This window comes from Callithrix jacchus, chromosome 8 (genome assembly GCF_049354715.1).
Source record: "Callithrix jacchus isolate 240 chromosome 8, calJac240_pri, whole genome shotgun sequence".
Taxonomy (NCBI): Eukaryota; Metazoa; Chordata; class Mammalia; order Primates; family Cebidae; genus Callithrix; species Callithrix jacchus.
This window is the reverse complement of record NC_133509.1, coordinates 139,887,312-139,907,165: the sequence shown is the minus strand read 5'-3', so window position 1 is coordinate 139,907,165 and position 19,854 is coordinate 139,887,312.

The window sequence follows — 19,854 nt, the reverse complement described above, 5'->3', positions numbered from 1 at the left end:
CCAGATCCCAGCCTGCAGACTGGGCGCCCTCTTCCCATGCCAGATCCCAGCCTGCAGACTGGGCGCCCTCTTCCCATGCCAGATCCCAGCCTGCAGACTGGGCGCCCTCTTCCCATGCCAGATCCCAGCCTGCAGACTGGGTGCCATCTCACCCACCAGTAGGGACAGCAGGGCTGGGCCAAGGCAGCCAGAATACCTGGTTCAGGTGAGGGACTGCCCAGACTGGCTGGTGTCACAGTGGCAGGAAGGCCACCAGACATAGTCAGGCGAGGTGGCACCTGCAGTCTCAGTTGCTCAGGAGGCTGAGGTGGGAGGATCGGTTGAGCCTGGGAGGTGGAGGCTGCAGTGAGCTAGGACTGCACCACTGCACGTGGGGAGGCCAGAGGGTGCTTGGGAGCAACATCTGTGGCGCAATTTAAAAATGGACACCAGACCTGCAGGACCCAGGACAGTCACCATCAGGTGGAGAAGCTCTATGCAAAGACAAGCCACTCAGAGTCAAACCTGATGGGAGGGGCAGCTACGGGGACCTTGCCCAAGGTGAGGCCCAGATGGGACCAGGCACCCAGGAAGGGAGGCCCAGCTGGCCCTTGATGCTGAGACCCTCAGGGGCTGTGGGCGGAGGGCAGCAGCTGGGCAGGTGGAGGTCACAGGGCTGCCTGGCTCCTCACTGCCCTGCAGCTGCTCTGGCCGTCAGCAAGGGTCACGGCATGGCTTTGTCAGCAGCCACTGCTCACGGACCACAGGCCCTGGCCCTGTCATCCGGCTTGTGCTGCTGGTGGGAGCGTCTGAGGTCGCCAGTGCTGGGAGCAGCCCCGTGTGGAGTCTGCGCTCACTCCCTCGCTCAGGCACCCCTCTGCGAGGGGCTCCCCAGGGCACCCCAGGTAGTGAGGACACCACAGTGAAGCCCACTGCGACCCACACAGAGGCAGGAATGAGGAAGGAAGCCCCGAGGGCCACCCCTGCCTCTGGCACTGGGCCCTGCCCTCCAGGCTCAGGCCACAGTTGCCCCTTCAGACAGGGCCTGGGAGGGGCAGCACCGGCATCTGCTCTGTCCTCTGCCCTGTCGAAACCGTGACAGGGAGAGGGGACCACCCAGATCTCTGACCTATATATAGAATAGCTCTCCCAGGTCCTACTGCGAGGAAGACGCCTGCCAGTGGCAGGACCAGTTCAGAAGCAGCACCGCAGGCTCTCCGGAAGGCGCTGTGTCCCAGGAGGCCCATCCACGCCCACCCGCCCCCAACCACCCCCACTCCGCCTGGCATCCAGCGACAGCCCAGGGAGAGGCTGCGTAGCCAGGGAGGCAGGGAGCGTTTTGCTGGGAATTCTGGGATCCTCCTGCCTGGAGTTGGTCCAGGGGAGCACAGCCTGGGGAGGCCCCGCAGCCTCCTGGCCTTGTGGGAGGGACATGGCTTGAGGGGACAACATGAGGGGGCATCGCATATTGAGGACTCTTTTTTTCTTTTGAGACAGAGTCTCGCTCTGTAACCCAGGCTGAAGTGCCATGGTGCGATCTCAGCCTCCTGGGCTCAGGCGATCCTCCCACCTCAGCCTCCTGAGTAGCTGGGATCACAGGCACGTGCCACCATGCCCAGCTGCCCAGCTAATTTTTAATTTTTTGTAGGGATAGGATCTCACTATGTTGCCCAGACTGGTGTTGAACTTCTGGTCTCAAGCAATCCACCCGCCTTGGCCTCCCAGGGTGCTGGGATCACAGGCGTGAGCCAGTCCCAGCCCTAGCGCCGCTCTTGGTAGTGAAGGTGTGAACGAGGGCACTGAATGGTGGCCGGCGGCCGCGCTCCTGAGGGACAGCTCACTATGGACAGGCGATTCCAGCACCTGGTGCCTCCTTTCTTCATCCATAATTTGGGAATGGTGACTGCCCCACAGACAATGCACGTCCGACGCCTAAGATGAGCCTGGCACAGAGCCGTGCTCAAAAGCATGGTTAGATCACTTTGCTTCCTCCTCGGTTTCCCCAGTGGGAATCCTGCCAGGACAGAGGGTCTTCGGCGAAGGGTCCGCGTGTTCCCAAGAACGGCCCTAGAGGGCGCCAGGCGGCGGGTCTCGAATGGATCGGGCGGGGTTCGCTTCCCCGCGAGTTGCCGCCCGCGGCCGCCACGGCGGAGGCCTTCCCAGGCTGTCTCCAGGCCTTTCCTGACCCCTTAGCTGCCTGGACAGGCCCTCGTGGAAGATCCGTGACATTCACGCATTCATCAAGCTTTTTATTTGAAATTTACAGAATTTCAATCCCAATTTACAGAAAGTGGCAAACGGTGCAGAGAGACCTGGATGCTCCCATCACGCAGTGCCCAGCCGTGCCCACGGCCCTGCTATGCCTTCTCTGGCTCCTGCATCTGTGCCACTTGAGAATACCTTTGGGACTTCAGGCTTGCTCCCCTAAGCCGCTCAGAGAGTATTTTGGAAATCAGCAAACTCTCTCACAAGCCATTGCAGTGAACCTTGAAGAAGCAGGAAGCCAGGGGATGGGAAAAAACTCACCAACCAAATGGAGAGCAAAAATAAATAAATAAATAAAAAGCAGGAGTTGCAATTCTCACACTTAATAAAATAGATTTCAAAGCTACAAGGATGCAAGGGTAAAAGGATTAATGCAACAATAAGAGATCTTAACACCCAGATACATAAGACACATAATGAGACTCAGATTCAACGAGACAAAAAATTGATAACGATATCCAGGACTTGAACTCAGAGCCAGAACAAATAAACACAATAGAGCTCTCCATTTTAAACACATAAAATATGCATTAACCACTTTAAACACTCAAAATATTGATCGGCCATTATTGAAACCCATTTTAGGAATGAAGTAATATTCCTTTTTCCCTCTTTTTCTTTTTTTCCCCTTCTTTTTCTCTTTTTCCCTCTAAAAAAAAAAAAAGAAAAAGCAGGAAGCCGCCAGTGACCCTTCAACTCCACAGAGCCCCTGCCGATGTTCCCGCTGTCTCGATGACATCCTTTGCGGGTCTTTGTGGGACGGCCCTCCACGCTCTAGCCTTGTCCGTTTGCTGTGGGTCTGCATTTCCAGGAGGAGCCCTCTGAGCGGTGAGACTTTCCTGTCTTAGCACCCTACCGGAGGCCACAGGGCCACTCTGGCCATCGCGCGATGGCAACGCTCGTCACTTGGGTACGGTGCTGTCTGCCACCGTCCCCCACTGGAAAGTTGATTAGCATTTTGCACTGATTAATGAATAAGCAATTTTTCATCATTTCTGGGGAGAGGATTTGAGGTTTCCACTATGAGGTCAGGCTCACCCTTCTCTCTCGTGGGTGGATGTGTGTGTCTCCATCCATTCTGTCTTGCTATAAAAGATTAGTGGAGACTGTATAACATATAAGAAAAAAAAAGAGGTTAACTTAGCTCACGGTTCTGCAGACTGAGAAGTTCAGGGGCATGGCCCTAATGAGGACTTTCATTCTGTGTCACAAAATGGTAGGGAAGGCTGGGCGTGCTGGCTCACGCCTGTAATCCCAGCACTTTGGGAGGCTGAGGCTGGCGGATCACCTGAGGTTGGGAGTTCAAGAGCAGCAACATGGTGAAAAACCCTCTCTCTACTAAAAACACAAAAATTAGCCAGGCATGGTGGCGCAGGTCTATAATCCCATCTACTCAGGAGGCTGAGGCACAAGAATCACTTGAACTTGGGAGGCAGAGGTTGCAGTGGCCCGAGATCACACCATTGTACTCCAGCCTGAACGACAAGAGCAAAGCTCCATCCCCCTCCCCCCAAAATGATAATAACCCAAGATCTGGGCACTAGGGTGCTCACTGTTTGCAGAGCTGCAGAAAATATGTGTGTCTACACACACAGGGGTACACGTCTGCATTTCCGTATTGAAGTGGATTTGCACTGACATCTCCGGTTTCCATCTGCCCCGCCGGAGGTGGGTCCAGCCCCGCCACTTTCCTGGCTTCAACTCCCGTCTCCAAAACGAGAGTCCCCACATTCTTTATCCCGGATGGACGCTTCTCCTTATGTGTGCGATCCCCAGCCCTCTGCAAGGTCTGGTTCCTGGCTCCCCTGGCAGGCTAAAAGCTGGGCCTCATGGAGGAGGAGGGAAAGGGGAAGTAGGAACAAGGAAGAAAGGAAGGGCCTGAGGTTTCACTCTGTTTGCAGGTGGACAGGCGAGCCTGCCAGTGTTATGAACGTGGGTAAAACACATGAGACACGTGGGTCTGAGACAAAGACTTTGTTACCCACACACAGCCGACAGCATGAGCGCCATTCCCCCAGCCCCCAAGCCCCGCGGACAAGGAGGAGTGGCCCTGGGGGATGCTGTGCACACAGCTAAGGACCCCTGAGACAGGAAACACCGATCTTTTAAAGGACCGCTAGCAAACCCGTCCAGTGTCTGCCTCAGAGGGAGAAGCTATCTTTACTATCTCGGACAGGAAGCAAATTTGCCCTCTGCCTGCAAAGAGACACACGCGTGATGCTGAGGATTCGTGTGTGGACACTGAGACCCCAGGGCCTGAGCTGAGACCCCAGCACTGCCCTTTACTCTCTGGGCCCCTGGACCAGTGACCCAACCCCTCTGTGCCTCGCCGTCCTCATCTGGAAAATGGAGACAATAACTGTATCCAGGTCACTGCTTTCTTAGGAAGATCAACAAGACCCGTATCCAATGTGCCAGGGTCATCTGTGCTGGAAGGGCTAAGCTGCTCCCAGGGCCGTGGATGGCTTTTCTAAGCAGGTGCTTTTGAGCCTAGACCGGTGGAAGCGGGAGCAATCTTGCAGCTGATCTGGGTCAGGCGCAGGGCAAAGGCCCAGGGCCGGGAGCACTTCATCAGGTGCTCGGGAAGTAGTGAGAATCCAGTGGAGCCAGAGCCCGGGGAGGCACCCACACCGGAGTTCACTCTGAGCACCTTAGAGGGGGTGCCGGGGCTCCTGAGCGAGGCCAGTACCAACTCGCATTGAAGGGCCCCTGGCTGGTGTGGAAGTGCCTGGATTCTCAGGAGCAGCTACAAACGTCTGGGGGCGGCTAGAGGTCCAGGTGAGCATCCGAAGCCAGCGGCAGCTGGGGAGGCGGCTGCAGGTGGGCAGATTCCAGATCGGTGTGAAGGTGGAGCTGAGGACCCTGCAGGCAGATGGGAGGTGGAGGTGAAAGAAAGATGCTGCAGGAGGAACCCAGCGCTTGGGATGAGTCCCAGGTAGCTGACTAAGTGACAAGGAAGGAAACTCAGGGCGGGGGCAAGAGTTCTGTTGAGACGTGTTAGGTTCCAGTGTCCAGGAGACATTGAGAGGAGGAGGAGGAGGAGCTGGACACCCACGTGCAGAGGCCTGGGAAGGGCAGTGGAGCTGGACACCCACGTGCAGAGGCCTGGGCAGGGCGGTGGAGCTGGACACCCACGTGCAGAGGTCTGGGAAGGGCAGTGGAGCTGGACACCCATGTGCAGAGGCCTGGGCAGGGCGGTGGAGCTGGACACCCATGTGCAGAGGCCTGGGCAGGGCGGTGGAGTTGGACACCCATGTGCAGAGGCCTGGGCAGGGCGGTAGAGCTGGACACCCACATGCAGAGGCCTGGGCAGGGTGGTGGAGCTGGACACCCATGTGCAGAGGCCTGGGAAGGGCAGTGGAGCTGGACACCCACGTGCAGAGGCCTGGGCAGGGCGGTAGAGGTGCATGGGGTGACCATCGTGCACACCCCCTTTCTAAGTCCCATAAGTCGGGTGGGCTCCACCAACAAGCCCCGTCACAGTTGACCTAGCGGCATTTCCTCTCAGTGGTGGTCTTCTTTTCCCGTTACCCACATCGAGTGGTTTCCAGCAGCCCCGCTTTCTAAGCTTGCAGCCTGTGGTTTTCTGCTCAGGCTGGGGTCAGGCAGCACGTCTGCGGCTCAGGTCCCCTTCCGAGCTCACTCCCGTCGCTGTGGAAGCCGGTGCATGTGCAGGTGGACTCAGGGCCCTGTCCCCTTGTGGGTGTCATTGATGGCTGCTCCCTGCTGCGGGAGGTGGGGTGCTCAGATTCCTTCTGATGTCCCTATCCCATCTTCAAACCAGCATCAGCAACTCGAAGGCTTCCCATGCTTGGACCTCCCTGACTCTCCCTCCTGCCACCAGCCACAGAAAACTGTCCCCTTTTCAAGGCTCCCAGGACTGGGTCAGGCCCACTCAGGAATCAGTGTTAAGCTCCACTCTGCCGTGTACACCGGCGCGACCTTGGGAGTGAAACCTCCTCATAGTCACCGGTTCCAGCGGCTGGCGCAGGGGAATCGGGGAGGGCGCATGTTTTTAGAATTCAGCCTGAACTGGGGCGCTTAAAATAAGGGCATGGCTGGCATGTAGAGGGGCCGAGGAAGTAGGCAGTGACAGAGGGGTGGGGCGGTCACAGGCGCAGACAATGGAGTTCAGTCTGAGCACCTGGCTGGGGGGGTGCCGGGTGCTGGGGGCTCCTGAGCAGAGGTCAATGTGTCCAACTTGCATTAGAGGGTCCAGCTACACTGGGAGGCGGAGGAGGGCAGGGAGGTACAGGGGCCCAGGGGGAGGGGCTGGAGGGTTGGGCAGGGCCACAAATTTTGGCCCAAGGTCCCCAGTGGCTTAGAGAGGAGAGGAGAGGGGAGGCTGCTGGCAAGGATCATAAGGTCCTCAGGAGGCCCGCGGGGTGGCTCACGACTGTGATCCCAGCACTTTGGGAGGCTGCAGGGCAAAGGTCGCTTGAGCCCAGGAGTTCAAGACTAGCCTGGGCAACATAGGAAAATCCTACCTCTACCAAAGATATAAAAAGTAGCTGGGCAGGGTGGCGCGTACCTGTCGTCCCAGCTGTTCGGGAGGTTGGGGTGGGAGGATGGATTGAGCCCGGGAGGTTGGGGCTGCAGGGAGCCATGATGGTGCCGTTGGAGGAGAAAGAGCACATCCCGGACGTTTGAGACCAAGAACAGCACAAGCAGCTGTGGCCACCTGTGGGAAGGCTCTGGGGTTGCTAGTGTGAAAGGCACGTCACTATGGGGACCCCAGAATCACTATGGGGACCCCGGAATCACTAACTACGGGGACCCCGGAATCACTATGGGGACCCCGGAATCACTATGGGGACCCCAGAATCACTATGGGGACCCCGGAATCACTATGGGGACCCCAGAATCACTAACTATGGGGACCCCAGAATCACTATGGGGACCCCGGAATCACTAACTATGGGGACCCCGGAATCACTATGGGGAACCTGGAATCACTATGGGGATCCCGGAATCACTAACTATGGGGACCCCGGAATCACTAACTATGGGGACCCCGGAATCACTATGCGGAACCCGGAATCACTATGGGGACCCCGGAATCACTATGGGGACCCCGGAATCACTATGGGGACCCCGGAATCACTATGGGGATCCCGGAATCACTAACTATGGGGACCCCAGAATCACTATGGGGACCCTGGAATCACTATGGGGACCCCGGAATCACTATGGGGACCACGGAATCACTATGAGGACCCCGGAATCACTATGGGGACCCCGGAATCACTATGGGGACCCCGGAATCACTAACTATGGGGACCCCGGAATCACTATGGGGACCCCGGAATCACTAACTATGGGGACCCCGGAATCACTATGGGGACCCCGGAATCACTAACTATGGGGACCCCGGAATCACTATGGGGACCCCGGAATCACTAACTATGGGGACCCCGGAATCACTATGGGGACCCCGGAATCACTAACTATGGGGACCCCGGAATCACTATGGGGACCCCGGAATCACTAACTATGGGGACCCCGGAATCACTATGGGGACCCCGGAATCACTAACTATGGGGACCCCGGAATCACTATGGGGACCCCGGAATCACTAACTATGGGGACCCCGGAATCACTAACTATGGGGACCCCAGAATCACTATGGGGACCCCAGAATCACTATGGGGATCCCGGAATCACTATGGGGACCCCGGAATCACTAACTATGGGGACCCCAGAATCACTATGGGGACCCCGGAATCACTAACTATGGGGACCCCGGAATCACTATGGGGATCCCGGAATCACTAACTATGGGGACCCCGGAATCACTAACTATGGGGACCCCAGAATAACTATGGGGACCCCAGGATCACTATGGGGACCCCGGAATCACTATGGGGACCCCAGAATCACTATGGGGACCCTGGAATCACTAACTATGGGGATCCCGGAATCACTATGGGGACCCCGGAATCACTATGGGGACCCCGGAATCACTATGGGGACCCCGGAATCACTATGGGGACCCCGGAATCACTAACTATGGGGACCCCGGAATCACTAACTATGGGGATCCCAGAATCACTATGGGGACCCCGGAATCACTAACTATGGGGATCCCAGAATCACTATGGGGACCCCGGAATCACTATGGGGACCCCGGAATCACTAACTATGGGGACCCCGGAATCACTAACTATGGGGACCCCGGAATCACTAACTATGGGGATCCTAGACTCACTATGGGGACCCCGGAATCACTATGGGGACCCCGGAATCACTATGGGGACCCCAGAATCACTATGGGGACCACGGAATCACTAACTATGGGGACCCCGCAATCACTATGGGGACCCCGGAATCACTAACTATGGGGACCCCGGAATCACTAACTATGGGGACCCCGGAATCACTAACTATGGGGATCCCAGACTCACTATGGGGACCCCGGAATCACTATGGGGACCCCAGAATCACTATGGGGACCCCGGAATCACTATGGGGACCCCGGAATCACTAACTATGGGGACCCCGGAATCACTAATTATGGGGACCCCAGAATCACTATGGGGACCCCAGAATCACTATGGGGACCCCGGAATCACTATGGGGACCCCGGAATCACTAACTATGGGGACCCCGGAATCACTAACTATGGGGATCCCAGAATCACTATGGGGACCCTGGAATCACTATGGGGACCCCGGAATCACTATGGGGACCCCGGAATCACTATGGGGACCCCGGAATCACTAACTATGGGGACCCCGGAATCACTAACTATGGGGACCCCGGAATCACTAACTATGGGGATCCCAGACTCACTATGGGGACCCCGGAATCACTATGGGGACCCCGGAATCACTATGGGGACCACGGAATCACTAACTATGGGGACCCCGGAATCACTAACTATGGGGACCCCGGAATCACTAACTATGGGGATCCCAGACTCACTATGGGGACCCTGGAATCACTATGGGGACCCCGGAATCACTATGGGGACCCCAGAATCACTATGGGGACCCCAAAATCACTAACTATGGGGACCCCAGAATCACTATGGGGACCCCGGAATCACTAACTATGGGGACCCCGGAATCACTATGGGGACCCCGGAATCACTAACTATGGGGACCCCGGAATCTCTATGGGGACCCCGGAATCACTATGGGGACCCCGGAATCACTATGGGGACCCCGGAATCACTAACTATGGGGACCCCGGAATCACTATGGGGACCCCGGAATCACTAACTATGGGGACCCCGGAATCACTAACTATGGGGACCCCAGAATCACTATGGGGACCCCAGAATCACTATGGGGATCCCGGAATCACTATGGGGACCCCGGAATCACTAACTATGGGGACCCCAGAATCACTATGGGGACCCCGGAATCACTAACTATGGGGACCCCGGAATCACTATGGGGATCCCGGAATCACTAACTATGGGGACCCGGAATCACTAACTATGGGGACCCCGGAATCACTAACTATGGGGACCCCGGAATCACTAACTATGGGGATCCCAGACTCACTATGGGGACCCTGGAATCACTATGGGGACCCCGGAATCACTATGGGGACCCCAGAATCACTATGGGGACCCCAAAATCACTAACTATGGGGACCCCAGAATCACTATGGGGACCCCGGAATCACTAACTATGGGGACCCCGGAATCACTATGGGGACCCCGGAATCACTATGGGGACCCCGGAATCACTAACTATGGGGACCCCGGAATCTCTATGGGGACCCCGGAATCACTATGGGGACCCCGGAATCAATATGGGGACCCCAGAATCACTAAGCCAAGGCGAAACGTCGGCCTGGGAACTGCTGGCAGGCCAACCTCCCTCCCCGTCGCTGCCCCTAAACAAGACGGCTACAAATAGTCAAAAGCCACAAACCTCCTGCACAAACTACCCACGAGGAAATTCCCTGTGGTCTGTCTGTTACCCGTGGAAGCTGCCCCCACTCCTCGCTTCACATTTTCTCACCTTTTTGGACCAAACCAATGTATTTCCTTTTTTTTTAGAGGTTTAAGGAAATGTTTCCTTCCTACATAATATTCTGTGCTCTTGGCTTTAAATTATGCATCCCCAAATTTTCAGTTATGACCCCAGAAACACTCTATGTCTCACTAATTCATTAGTGAGACTTGCCGTTAGTTGTGACTTGCTGGTGATCTGAACGGATGCCCCATGGGACAGCAGCGCACTGCAGAAGGTCTTTCCTTGTGCCTTTGAGTAACTGGTTTTTTACACTTTATTGAAGTAATTCTGAAGTCATTATTACTAAGTCGTGATTTGCTTAGAAAAAACCGAGATTAAAGTGTTTTTAAATTGAAGTTCTTACATCTGTGTGATTTTCTGTATGTGCTTTCAAAGCCCTTAAACCTCTAAGACAAAACATATTTTAGCGTCAGGCCACAGTAAACAGAACCTGAAGAATAGAAAACTTACAGGAGTTAAACACTAGTGGAAGCACAGAGTTATTCAGGCCTATTAAAAGGGGAGAGAAAGCTGAAACAGCGAGATGCAATAGAGTTGAACTTTGCATAAAGAAATTATGCTGTCATGTAACTTTATTAAGAGTAATGCAGGCCGGGCGCGGTGGCTCAAGCCTGTAATCCCAGCACTCTGGGAGGCCGAGGCGGGTGGATCACGAGGTCAAGAGATCGAGACCATCCTGGTCAACATGGTGAAACCCCGTCTCTACTAAAGATACAAAAAATTAGCTGGGCATGGTGGCGCGTGCCTGTAATCCCAGCTACTCAGGAGGCTGAGGCAGGAGAATTGCCTGAACCCAGGAGGCGGAGGTTGCGGTGAGCCGAGATGGCGCCATTGCACTCCAGCCTGGGTAACAAGAGCGAAACTCCGTCTCAAAAAAAAAAAAAAAAAAAAGGAGTAATGCAATACCTTAGGAAAATGTCATTGTTCTGGCCTATTTTTTTTTTTTTTTTTTTTTTGGGGGGGACAGAGTTTCACTCTTGTCACCCAGGCCTGGAGTGCAGTGGCATGATCTCGGCTCACTGCAACCTCCGCCTCCCGGGTTCAAGCGATTCTCCTGCCTCAGCCTCCCGAGTAGCTGGGATGACAGGCATAAACCACCATGCCCAGCTAATTTTGTATTTTCAGTAGAGAGGGGGTTTCTCCATGTTGGTCATGCTGGTCTCAAACTCCTGATCTCAGGTGATCTGCCTGCCTTGGGCTCCCAAAGTGCTGGGATTACAGGTCTGAGCCACTGCACCCAGCCTGTTCTAAACAATTTTTTAGTAAGTTTTTAAATATCAAAACCCAATCTCCAGAAAGACCATTATAAACAATTTCCCTTTAATTATGACAACTATGAAAGTTTTTTTCCATAAATCCTCTTACTGAGTCTCGCTCTGTCACACAGGCTGGAGTGTAGTGGCATGATCTGGGCTCACTGCAACCTCTGCCTCCCAGGTTTAAGCGATTCTCCTGCCTCAGCTTTCCAAGTAGCTGGGATTACAGGCATGTGCCACCATGCCTGAGTAATTTTTGTATTTTTGTAGAGATGGGGTTTCACCATGTTGGCTAGGCTGGTCTCGAACTCCTGACCTCAGGGGATCCACCTTAGCCTCCCAAAGTGCTGGGAATACAGGCATGATCCACCGTGCCCAGCCAACTTTTTTTTTATATTAAAAATACCTCTTTATTTTTATAACTTTCTTTCTTTCTTTTTTTGAGACAGAGTTTCACTCTTGTTGCCCAGGCTGGAGTGTAATGTCATGATCTCAGCTCACTGCAACCTCTGTCTCCCGGGTTCAAGCCATTCTTCTGCCTCAGCCTCCCAAGTAGCTGGGATTACAGGCACGTACCACCACATCCAGCTAATTTCATATTTTACTAGAGATGGGGTTTGACATGTTGATAAGGCTGGTCTTGAACACCTGACCTCAGGTGATCCACCCACCTTGGCCTCCCAAAATGCTGGGATTATAGTCATGAGCCACCATGCCCAGCCATGATCTTTTAAACTTCCTTTACGTCTCTCTTATTTCCTGGTTTCTTTTACCTTGTTTTATATATAACCTTTAAATAAGCTTTAAATTAGACAAAAATTGGGCAGGTGTGGTGACTCACACCTGGAATCCCAGCACTTTGGCGGAGGCCGAGGCAGACAGATGACTTGAGGTCAGGAGTTTGAGACCAGCCTGGCCAACATGGTAAAACCCTGTCTCTACTAAAAATATAAAAATTAGCCAGGCATAGTGCCAGGTACCTGCAATCCAACTACTCAGGAGGCTGAGGCGGGAGAATCACTCCCGGGAGTGGGTGGAGGTTGCGGTGAGTGGAGATCACAGCACTGCACACCAGCCTGGGCAAGAGAGCAAGACTCAGTCTCAAAGTATATATATATATACTTTTATATATATATATATATATATATATATATAAAACAGCTGGGTGCAGTGGCTCACGCCTGTAATCCCAGCACTTTGGGAGGTCGAAGCATGCAGATCATCTGAGGTCAGGAGTTTCAGAGCTGCCTGACCAACATGGAGAAACCCTATCTTTATTAAAAACATAAAATTAGCCGGGTGTGGTGGTGCATGCCTGTAATTCCAGCTACTCGATAGGCCGAGGCAGCAGAATCACTTGAACCCAGGAGGTGAAGGTTGCAGGGAGCTGAGATCGCGCCATTGCACTCCAGCCTGGGCAACAAGAGTGAAACCGTCTCAAAAAAAAAAAAAAAAAAAAAAAAGAAAGAAAGAAAAGAAAAAATAGTATGCTGACAATTCTTAAAACATTTTGAATATCGCTTTACCAAAATGTGAACGCTAGCCTATGAAAGATTGTACTTACGTCGTGTGAACTTGAGAAGCATTTAGGCTGTATAACTTTAAGCCAATTTGGTACCTGTGGCCAAAAACACGTGACAAAATACATTTACGTACACAGAAACACACACATACACACTCACACAAGGATCCTATAGTTTTCACTTTAGATATTAATACAAAGTCACTGGTTTGCAGAAACAGTAACAGAAACAAATGGTTGGATGCAAAGAGTAACAGCCGGCCAGGCACGTGGCTCACGCCTGCAATCCCAGCACTGGGAGGCAGAGGCGGGTGGATCACGAGGTCAGGAGATTGAGACCATCCTGGCCAACATGCCAGCTTGAATCCTCCTATACAGGTCATCTCTGGCACCCCCACAAAGCCAGAGTGGAGGCAACGCAACAGGAGCCAGAGCTTCAGGTCTGAAGGGTTAGGGTTTGTCCATGACCCTCGAAACTCCACAAAGAACACAACGCCCCAAAGGGGATGAGCAGCACCGCTGTTCTGAGTTCTTCGCAGGGTTCAAGTCATTAGACACCTTCTCTGGATTTCTGTCTTGGTGAAGGGGAAGGAGAAACAGTGCGGAGGGAAAGTGGGACTGGGAGCAAACACGGAAACCAAGAGTCACTCTCGGTTTGTTTAACTCTTTCGCCTCTGTGAGGAATTTTAGATACTTCAGAGAGTCCTTGTTCCCCATAATTTGGAATTCTCATTTGGATTTTTCCAAGTCAGGAAGAGTGGCTCGGATTACCCAGTCTCGGACAGTGCTTTATAGCAGTGGAGACGGACTACCACACCACACCCGGCCAACTCCTGGATATTTTGTAGACGGGTTCTTGCCACGTTACCTAAGCTGGTCTTGAACTCCTGAACTCAAACGATGCTCCCACCTCAGCCTCCCAAAATGGGGGGATTACAGGCGTGAACCATCATGCCCAGCCCCAGTGGGGGCACTTTCTTCCATTTAAATAGCGTCAGCTCTGCCAGTGGCCATGGCTGTTTGTGACAAAATACTAAAAACATAAAGGAAAAGAAAAAGGTGGCTGAGAGGCGTGTCACAGGCGAGGGCTGCCCTGACAGGCGCGTCCTGAGCATCTCCTCGCTGGTTCTCTGGGGACTTCCTGGTCCCCACGTGGGCCTGAGGTCTCCACCAGACGGCAGCCCCAATAGCCCCCAGCCCCAGGGTTGACCCCAGGAGTCAGGGTGAGTGATGAGGGGTGGGTGGGGCCGCGGCAGCGTCCTGCACCAAGCGCACCCACGCTACTCCCACGTGAAGGGGCTCAGCTGTGAGGCTAAAAGCCAAATGCATTTTTCTTTTTTTTAATTAAAGAGAAGCTTTTCTTCCTTGACTAGGTAATACATATGCATGGGAGGTGATTCCAAAGGAACAAAAAGACAGACTTGGGGCCTGCTAGCCTGGCCTGAACCCCAGCCACCAGGGCACCACCCAGATAGCCCGGGAATCCAGCCCTACATACTTTGTGAGATACTTACTGCTCTTACTTACTGAAGTGAAAACATAGACTGCCCCGAAAGGGAACACTCAAAATAGCGATTCAACACCACCATTCAGATCAACACAGCGATGGGTGCCAGGTCCTGGGAGACTCCCGTGCTGCCCGCGGGCCCTTTTCTGGCACGGCGCCCCTCCGTCTGTCTGAGCTTTCCATCTGTGCAAGCCGTGCTTACTGTAGTTTGGCTTCCCTCCCTAAACGACATTTGTGGGACCCATCCGTCTGTGCGTGCAGCCAAGCTTGTTCACCTCAGCTCACCACGGGGTGCCGCTGCTGAATGCACCCACCTCCAGTGTCCACTCTCTTGGGGACAGACATTCGGCTTGTTTTCAGATTGGCGCTTTCACCACAAAAAAATACAGAGAAGCCGGGCACAGTGGCTCACACCTGTAATCCCAGCACTTTGTCAGGAGTTCGAGACCAGCCTGGCCAACATAGTAAAACCCCGTCTCTACTAAAAATACAAAAAATTAGCCAGGTGTGGTGGTGGGTGCGTGTGATCTCAGCTACTCAGGAGGCTGAGGCAGAATTGCTTGAACCTGGGAGGCAGAGGTTGCAGTGAGCCGAGATTGCGCCATTGCGCTCCAGCCTGGGCGACATAACGAGACTCCGTCCCCCAAAAAATAAAAAACAGAAAGAGTTGAATCTCTAACTTTAAATAAAAAGGTTGTTTTGGGTAAAATATGTAAGAAGTAGGATTGCAAGCCAGGACATACATACAGGGAGAGACCAGGTGGAGGTTGCAAGCCAGGACATACATACAGGGAGAGACCAGGTGGAGGTTGCAAGCCAGGACATACATACAGGGAGAGACCAGGTGGAGGTAAACAAAAGGCGCTATGTAGTGTCTCCAGAGAATGCAGGGAAAAGGGGAGGCTTTCCTTAGGGAAAGTGCAGGCCACACCGGTTATTTTGAAAGAAAGTATATTAGAGAGGGCAGCGTCTTAAAAGAGCTGGTGAATTTTTATTTGTCATAGTTTGAAACTAAATTCTTTTGCTATAGACATAGGGTCTCACGATGTTGTCCAGGCTGGTCTTGAGCTCCCAGTTTCAAGCGATCCTCCCACTCCAATGGCCCTGAGCTGGTGAGTTCTGACTGGCCAGTGTTGGTAGGACTTGCAATCTGGGAGCGAGTTAGGCTCTTGCAGTTCTGGATTGGGCCTGTGAGACCACGTGTCGGCGAGTGTCCCTGTATCAGCAGCTAGCTGTCCTTTTGTGACGTGTGTAGTCACCTCTCGTGATAGTTCCTGTGATCAGGCAAATCATCTGTGGGAGACCTCCCTTCATGGCCGTCCCCAGCTCCATTTAGCCAGGGGATTGTCTCGTGATTCCATTTAGAATCTGACAACTATCACTAGGCTGCTATGAGTAACCCTGCTATAAATGTGCTTGTCCAGACCTTTCCTTGTGTGAACCTACGCCTGCCTTTCTCCCGGGCACATCCTGCAGGCAGTGCTGAGTCACAGGTCTGGCGGATTCTGCCGCACAGGCCTACGGAGGAATAGCCCAGCTCACCACTGCCTTGTTCTTCACGGTCGTTTTGGCTCTTCTCGGCACCTAACGATTTATGAATCAGTTTGCCAATCCCGTAAAAACAAGCTGAGATTTGACTGCGACGCACTGAATCGGAAGATGAACTTTGAGATCTCTGTCTCTTTACAGGAGCAGGTCTTCCAGTCCACGTGCCTGGTACACTCCTCCATTTGTTTAGATTTCTCTCAGCAATGTTGTGTGGTTTTCTGTGCAGCGTGTGCATATGTGATGTTAGATTTATACCTAGGTGCTGATGTTTTTGGTGGTTTGCAAAGGACATCATTAGAAAATTATTTCATAATGGTTTTTTTTTTTTTTTTTTTGCAATGGAGTCTCACACCGTCACCTGACCAGAGTGCAATGGCACGATCTCGGCTCACTGCAACCTCTGACTCCCAGATTCAAGAATTCTCCTGCCTCAGCCTCCCAAGTAGCTGGGATTACAGGAGCCTGCCATCACGCCTAGCTAATTTTTCAGATTTTTAGTAAAGATGGGGTTTCACTGCTGGCCAGGCTGGTCTTGAACCCCTGACCTCATGATCCTCCCACCTTGAGCTGCGAAAGTGCTGGGATTACAGACATGAGCTACTGCACCCAGCCAATGCTTCCCCTCCCCTCCCCTCCCCTCTCCTCCCCTCCCCCCTCCCTCCCTCCCTCCCTCCCTCTCTCTCTCTCTCTCTCTCACGATGAAGTCTTGCACTGTCGCCTGGGCTGGAGTGCAATGGTGCGATCTCGACTCATTGCAACCTCTGCCTCCCAGGTTCAAGCAATGCTTCTGCCTCAGCCTCCCAGGTAGCTGGGAATACAGGTACAAGCCACCATACCCAGCTAATTTTTTTTGTATTTTTAGTAGAGACAGGATTTCACCATATTGGCCAGGCTGGTCTCAAACTCCTGACCTTGTGATCCTCCTGCCTCGGCCTCCCAAAGTGCTGGGATTAGAGGCGTGAGCCAGAGCACCCGGCAGCCAGTGGTTTCCTTATATATACAAATAGAATTGATTTTCCCGTATTGACTGTATTGAAAAAGAAAAACCCAAGACAAGTTAAATATAACTGCATTTAATTAAGCAGAAAAACATTCAGGTCTGCGGGAGCCAGCCCGGACTGGGCATGGTTTAGAAGGCAGAAGGCACCACCCAGCCACTTGTGCAGCCTGTATTTGTAGCTGCAGAGGGGGAAATGACACACGGAAATGACCTGATGGGTTACATTTGGTGTTTGCCTTGTGTCTGTTTCGGCAGCTTTCAGCCTCTGGCTGGCTGGACATTCAGCTGCTGTGATTGGCTGAGACTCACCTGCTTGTTACAAGCCCATACATCCTCTTTAGGTTAGTGTGCAATTTGTTTACACATTAATTTTTTATTAATTTGAACAATGTATCTGGGGATTCCTTCCTCCCTCCCTCCCTCCTCCTTCCCTCTCTCCCTCCTCCTTCCCTTCCTGCTCCCTCTCTCCTTCCTTCCTCCATTCATCCCTCCCTGCCTCCTTCCCTCTCTCCCTCCTCCTTCCCTTCCTGCTCCCTCTCCTTCCTCCCTCCCTCCCTCCTCCTTCCCTCTCTCCCTCCTCCTTCCCTTCCTGCTCCCTCTCTCCTTCCTTCCTCCATTCATCCCTCCCTGCCTCCTTCCCTTTCTCCCTCCTCCTTCCCTTCCTGCTCCCTCTCCTTCCTCCCTCCCTCCCTCCTCCTTCCCTCTCTCCCTCCTCCTTCCCTTCCTGATCCCTCTCTCCTTCCTTCCTCCATCCATCCCTCCCTGCCTCCTTCCCTCTCTCCCTCCTCCTTCCCTTCCTTCTCCCTCTCACCTTCCTCCCTTCCTCCCTCCTCCCTCTCTCCCTCCTCCTTCCCTTCCTGCTCCCTCTCTCCTCCCTCCCTCCCTCCTCCTTCCCTCTCTCCCTCCTCCTTCCCTTCCTGCTCCCTCTCTCCTTCCTTCCTCCATCCATCCCTCCCTGCCTCCTTCCCTCTCTCCCTCCTCCTTCCCTTCCTGCTCCCTCTCTCCTTCCTTCCTCCATCCATCCCTCCCTGCCTCCTTCCCTCTCTCCCTCCTCCTTCCCTTCCTTCTCCCTCTCACCTTCCTCCCTTCCTCCCTCCTCCCTCTCTCCCTCCTCCTTCCCTTCCTGCTCCCTCTCTCCTCCCTCCCTCCCTCCTCCTTCCCTCTCTCCCTCCTCCTTCCCTTCCTGCTCCCTCTCTCCTTCCTTCCTCCATCCATCCCTCCCTGCCTCCTTCCCTCTCTCCCTCCTCCTTCCCTTCCTGCTCCCTCTCTCCTTCCTTCCTCCATCCATCCCTCCCTGCCTCCTTCCCTCTCTCCCTCCTCCTTCCCTTCCTGCTCCCTCTCTCCTTCCTTCCTCCATTCATCCCTCCCTGCCTCCTTCCCTTTCTCCCTCCTCCTTCCCTTCCTGCTCCCTCTCCTTCCTCCCTCCCTCCCTCCTCCTTCCCTCTCTCCCTCCTCCTTCCCTTCCTGATCCCTCTCTCCTTCCTTCCTCCATCCATCCCTCCCTGCCTCCTTCCCTCTCTCCCTCCTCCTTCCCTTCCTTCTCCCTCTCACCTTCCTCCCTTCCTCCCTCCTCCCTCTCTCCCTCCTCCTTCCCTTCCTGCTCCCTCTCTCCTCCCTCCCTCCCTCCTCCTTCCCTCTCTCCCTCCTCCTTCCCTTCCTGCTCCCTCTCTCCTTCCTTCCTCCATCCATCCCTCCCTGCCTCCTTCCCTCTCTCCCTCCTCCTTCCCTTCCTGCTCTCTCTCTCCTTCCTTCCTCCATCCATCCCTCCCTGCCTCCTTCCCTCTCTCCCTCCTCCTTCCCTTCCTTCTCCCTCTCACCTTCCTCCCTTCCTCCCTCCTCCCTCTCTCCCTCCTCCTTCCCTTCCTGCTCCCTCTCTCCTTCCTTCCTCCATCCATCCCTCCCTGCCTCCTTCCCTCTCTCCCTCCTCCTTCCCTTCCTTCTCCCTCACCTTCCTCCCTTCCTCCCTCTCTCCCTCCTCCTTCCCTTCCTGCTCCCTCTCTCCTTCCTTCCTCCATCCATCCCTCCCTGCCTCCTTCCCTCTCTCCCTCCTCCTTCCCTTCCTTCTCCCTCTCACCTTCCTCCCTTCCTCCCTCCTCCTTCCCTTCCTGCTCCCTCTCTCCTTCCTTCCTCCATCCATCCCTCCCTGCCTCCTTTCCTCTCTCCCTCCTCCTTCCCTTCCTGCTCCCTCTCTTCTTCCTCCCTCCCTCCCTCCTCCCTCTCTCCCTCCTCCTTCCCTTCCTGCTCCCTCTCCTTCCTTCCTCCATCCATCCCTCCCTCCCTCCTCCCTCTCTCCCTCCTCCTTCCCTTCCTGCTCCCTCTCTCCTTCCTTCCTCCATCCATCCATCCCTCCCTGCCTCCTTTCCTTCCTCTCTTGATTCCTAGACTCTCTCCTGACAGTCCTGCTCTGTCACCCAGAGTGACAGTGGTACGATCACGGCTCGCTACAGTCTCAACCTCCCCGGCTTAAGCAATCTTCTTGCTTCAGCCTCCTGAGTAGCTGGGACTACCGGTGTGCATCACTACATCTGGCTAATTTTTAAAAGATTTTTGTAGAGACAAGGTCTCACTAGGTTGCCCAGTCTGGTCTCAAACTCCTGGCCTCAAGTGATATTTCCCAAAGTGCCGGGATTACAGGCCTGAGCCACTGCACTCAGCATCCTTTGGATTTTCTACATTCAAATTCTAACCTTCTGAAATTAATGACAATTTTAGTTCATTTTGAAATCCTTATTCCTTTTTCTTTTTTTTGAGACCGAGTTTTACTCTTGCTGCCCAGGCTGGAGTGC